Consider the following 5409-nt stretch of genomic DNA (forward strand, 5'->3'; position numbering starts at 1 on the left):
CGAACCCGCGTCCCCTGCATCGGCAGGCGGACTCTCAACCACTGCGCCACCAGGGAAGCGCCCTCTGATCTTTTATCTCATATTTTTTGGATCTTTTCCCCCTCGACCATTACTTCTTTGGAAGATTTGCTTGATTTTATTTTCTAACTCATGTATATATACATATGTTGCAATCATATATAGTCTTTAAAAGTGTAACTCTAAAGCATTTTCCTTGTTCTGTTTTTCTTAACATCCTATCCGTGTTTTATGGATATAATATCTTCTCAAATCTCTCACAAACCAGTAAGAATTTTTATTTAAATGTTCTAAATTGTAATTCTTTTATTGAAGTTGTGGTGTTTTGGTTTTGTGTGGGTGTGTGTGTTTTAGTCTTGGGCTTCCTCTCTTAAATGTCTGATGATTCTCAATTGTCCATTTGTATTTAAGTAAGAGGATTTGTTTTAGAGTGAGCAGGAAATGTCATCCTGAGGTGTCCCCTAAATTCTAGAATTCAGAAGACTTTGCTGTGGGGTGCAAACTCCTGCACCGATTGCCCGGTCTTTTCTGAATCTCTCTGCAGCAGAGAGCCCTGTGGTGCCTCGGCTGTTGGGTGTGCTGCCCACTGGGGTCATAGTAAACTTTTGGCGTATTGACTTTCCAATAACTCATCCCTTTCCGCTTGCATCTTACTCGGGCCTCCATTGTACTTGGTCTCTTCCGGTATGGCACTTCCTCAGGGTTTTGCATGGAAGACCCCTTTTTTGACTCCATGCCTTCCTGTGTGTATTTTACACTGCCATTTCTATGTAGTGCAAACAGTATCAGGGTCTAATACTCTTATCTGTTCTTTTTCTTCTAGAAAGTTTTTGAAGTCTCTTGTCTCTGTTGTTCTTCTACCAGTTCTTTTAATTGAGATGGTTTTATACTTTTTGGTTTTCACTACTTTTTAACCTGTTATTTTAAAGGTATCTAGGAAGGGAGAGGGATAAACTCATTTGCCAGGTTATATACTTAGTTGAACCTGGTAGCCTTCTTAAATTGTTTTAAATTTAGACACTTCATCAATTCAGAGAATTTCTCCATTAATCTGACTTAGTGAAATTTTACTGTATCTTGGATCAGGTATTAACATATAGATTCAAGAGAGTAGGCCCAAATTAGGAAATCAGACACTGGTACCTGTGCTTGGAATGATGTGGCTGCTGGGACCTATTGAAATTCCTCAACTTGGCCTAAGGGCCTTTAGTAAAATCACTTTGGTTCAATGCCTTTTTGGAATGAAGGCAGTGAGATGTTTGTTTCGTTCCGTCATAATCTTCCATCAGTCTTTCTCACTTAGCCTTTTACTGACTAGCATAGTCTTGCGATGGCATTGTTCTTTTCTATTTTCATGAGGTAAGGTCACAAATTATTTTATATACTTCCACCTGTATTCTTTAGACAGAATAACTTTTGGTTCATAGTATTATATCGTGCGTGTGTGCGTGCACACGTGCACAGGTGACACACAAAGAATTACAAATACTGTATGTGATCACAAGGACCACAGATTCCCTGAAGTCCTTTATGGGGACTTCCCTATTTTAGTAAATTTTCTAGTCCTTGTTTGTTTCTGAACTTTTTTCCTCAGCTGAGTGGAGATTTTTAAAATGTTATGTGTATGTGTATGTGCGTGTTGTGTGTGCACAGAAAGGGAATGAAATGCCTTTAAAAAATTAAACTCCTATTTTCGATCATAATAAAAATTAAATATCATGTGCAATATTATTAGAATGGGGGTCACTAGGGTTAGAGCATTTTGCTTTTGCTGGTTGAAATTGAAAAAGACTTATAAGAGATGAATGTTGCGTATTTGACATTGAGCTGTCTAAGACCTAACATTGAATCTTGGGAAAAGGCCACAGAGTAGTTCAGAAAATTCAAAAACAGGCGAGAATAGGATCAAGGAAGTTGAGGATGGGTAGATTACAAAGGGCCACGTGGACAGCAGAGGTCTCAAAATAATAGAGAATGGTCTTTAAGAAAGAGAATAGTCTTTGTGTTTCCTCTGCTCTGGTCTGGCCTCTGCACACTTCCAGCTCTCTCTATAAGGATGTCTTCTCCATCATCCTTACCCCGTATATTAGGGATGACTTCCGCTTTTGATTAGAGCTTGACCCAACTACTTTGATAGTTATCTGGATCTTTTGATGTATTCTTCCTTTCTCCAAACTTGCTTTACTTTCCAAGCTGATCACTTTCTTTGAGTTATTTCTGTTCCCCCAGACTTTTCTCTTCCCAAGCCTCTCCTTTCTTTTCAGTGAGGTCCTGACATCTTCTCTTATTTCTCCTCTCATTCTCATCTGATTCTTCTTGCACACGGGGTTTCCTATTCTCCCTTTCATTGCTTCTTACCTCTGTTCCCACTGGTGACTGACTGACAGGCTGTTAGCCAGTTTGGCAGGGGCTTTCCATTCTGTTAGTTCTGGGCCAGCTACAAACTTCTTCCTTATTTACTCTAAGGCTTTCCAAGTCTAAAGTTTCTTGGAGTGTGCACACAGCATCTCCCTCCATAGGAAATAGAGTTTGAACAGTAGTGTTTATAGTAGTAACTCCAAATGGAAGTAAAATGATACCCAGTTGCTATTATTCATTCATTCACAAATATTTATTAAGTGCCACTAGTGCCAAGCTCTGAGGCTATAACTGTGAGCAACACAAACCAAGGGCCTTGGCTCTGGACTCTTGGAGTTTATATTATATTAAATTATGAACAAACAAACAACAGAAATCCTCTACATAAAACAAAATAATTAAAAATTGTACAAGCGAAAATATCCAAAATGATTTTCTGTTAGTTATGAAATTCTTTCAAAGAGCTCGTTCTGGTAATATTTTAAACTTTCCTTAGTCTAATTTATAATATATATATATATATATATATTTTTTTTTTTTTGCGGAACATGGGCCTCTCACTGCTGTGGCCTCTCCCGTGTGGAGCACAGGCTCCGGACGCGCAGGCTCAGCGGCCATGGCTCATGGGCCCAGGGGTCACTAGGGTTAGAGCATTTTGCTTTTGCTGGTTGAAATTGAAAAAGACTTATAAGAGATGAATGTTGCGTATTTGACATTGAGCTGTCTAAGACCTAACATTGAATCTTGGGAAAAGGCCACAGAGTAGTTCAGAAAATTCAAAAACAGGCGAGAATAGGATCAAGGAAGTTGAGGATGGGTAGATTACAAAGGGCCACGTGGACAGCAGAGGTCTCAAAATAATAGAGAATGGTCTTTAAGAAAGAGAATAGTCTTTGTGTTTCCTCTGCTCTGGTCTGGCCTCTGCACACTTCCAGCTCTCTCTATAAGGATGTCTTCTCCATCATCCTTACCCCGTATATTAGGGATGACTTCCGCTTTTGATTAGAGCTTGACCCAACTACTTTGATAGTTATCTGGATCTTTTGATGTATTCTTCCTTTCTCCAAACTTGCTTTACTTTCCAAGCTGATCACTTTCTTTGAGTTATTTCTGTTCCCCCAGACTTTTCTCTTCCCAAGCCTCTCCTTTCTTTTCAGTGAGGTCCTGACATCTTCTCTTATTTCTCCTCTCATTCTCATCTGATTCTTCTTGCACACGGGGTTTCCTATTCTCCCTTTCATTGCTTCTTACCTCTGTTCCCACTGGTGACTGACTGACAGGCTGTTAGCCAGTTTGGCAGGGGCTTTCCATTCTGTTAGTTCTGGGCCAGCTACAAACTTCTTCCTTATTTACTCTAAGGCTTTCCAAGTCTAAAGTTTCTTGGAGTGTGCACACAGCATCTCCCTCCATAGGAAATAGAGTTTGAACAGTAGTGTTTATAGTAGTAACTCCAAATGGAAGTAAAATGATACCCAGTTGCTATTATTCATTCATTCACAAATATTTATTAAGTGCCACTAGTGCCAAGCTCTGAGGCTATAACTGTGAGCAACACAAACCAAGGGCCTTGGCTCTGGACTCTTGGAGTTTATATTATATTAAATTATGAACAAACAAACAACAGAAATCCTCTACATAAAACAAAATAATTAAAAATTGTACAAGCGAAAATATCCAAAATGATTTTCTGTTAGTTATGAAATTCTTTCAAAGAGCTCGTTCTGGTAATATTTTAAACTTTCCTTAGTCTAATTTATAATATATATATATATATATATATATATATTTTTTTTTTGCGGAACATGGGCCTCTCACTGCTGTGGCCTCTCCCGTTGCGGAGCACAGGCTCCGGACGCGCAGGCTCAGCGGCCATGGCTGAGCGCGCAGGCTCACGGGCCCAGCCGCTCCGCGGCATGTGGGATCCTCCCGGACTGGGGCACGAACCTGTATCCCCTGCATCGGCAGGCGGGCTCTCAACCACTGCACCACCAGGGAAGCCTCCTAATATTTATATTTTAAATATTTCTGTATTTTATTTAGAGGTGGGCAATGACACTGGGTTGGAGGTCTTGATGACATGCTTATATTTTAATTATTTTTGGTGGGGACAGCTCTTGATGGTCTGTTGCTATGGAAGACTTAGGAAACTGATCTGACAAAACGCAGGCTTATCCCAGCCATTCCTTCTAGACTTTCTCAGTCAAACTCATTGTGAGTATCCCATTTGTTCTCCTTGTCCCATTATATTCCTGTTTTTCATGGTTGAAATTGGAAGAAATTGCAGTTGGAGTACCTTGAAAGGTAGAAAACTAATATGGAAATAATGGAGAATTGGCTGTATGTACATTGTGGAATTTTACAGACACCTTGGCTATGACTATGAATTAGGACATTCAGAAGCATGTGGCATTATTGCTTTTATAATTACTTTGCTATTGCTTTTAGCAACCTTTCTTCTTTGTCACAGAGCTGTGGTTTGGGGCTACTGTTTAATCACTCTGGCAAGCAGATTAGCTGAGTTCAATCTTTTTCTCCTTTTCTTTATGAAAATGAAAAAGTAAAGATATGCAGACTCCATCTTTGGGAACAGCTAAATTGGAAACCAAGAATATTTCTGCCTTAAACATCCTTGGTGGTTTTATATTGTATGTAATTGGCATGGAAATAGAATATATTCTTTGCGGTTATACATTATATTTTCTCTTCATTAGATATGGTGATGTTTGTATGTTTATTTATGTAAATAACATAGAGAGACCCCCCCCCCCCGCCCCAGAGGTAGTGGGATTGGTATTATGAGATACAGATTGAAATTACAGTTTTACCACTTGCTGTGTGATCATGAACTTAACCTCCTTGAAGTTCACTTTATGTATAAGGTGGTAATAATAATACTAATCTCAAAGTGTTTATATGAGGATTAAGTAAGATAATGTAAGTGAAAGTACTTATACTCAAAAAGATGAGTTGACCCTTAATCTTAGGTATACACATTTTCTAGTAGATTTGTTATGTCAGCAAAGGGGGGAAAGA

The 5409-nt window shown here is 39.1% G+C and overlaps 1 protein-coding gene across 4 annotated transcripts in view; it reads left to right on the top strand.

Annotated features, from left to right (window-relative positions):
* SLC4A4 (solute carrier family 4 member 4) overlaps positions 1 to 5409 on the top strand; it is a 350524-nt gene that overhangs the window by 187377 nt on the left and 157738 nt on the right. The gene's annotated exons all lie outside the window — the stretch shown is intronic.

The sequence above is a fragment of the Lipotes vexillifer genome, unplaced genomic scaffold, assembly GCF_000442215.2.
Source record: "Lipotes vexillifer unplaced genomic scaffold, Lipotes_vexillifer_v1.1 scaffold933, whole genome shotgun sequence".
In the NCBI taxonomy this organism is placed as follows: Eukaryota; Metazoa; Chordata; class Mammalia; order Artiodactyla; family Lipotidae; genus Lipotes; species Lipotes vexillifer.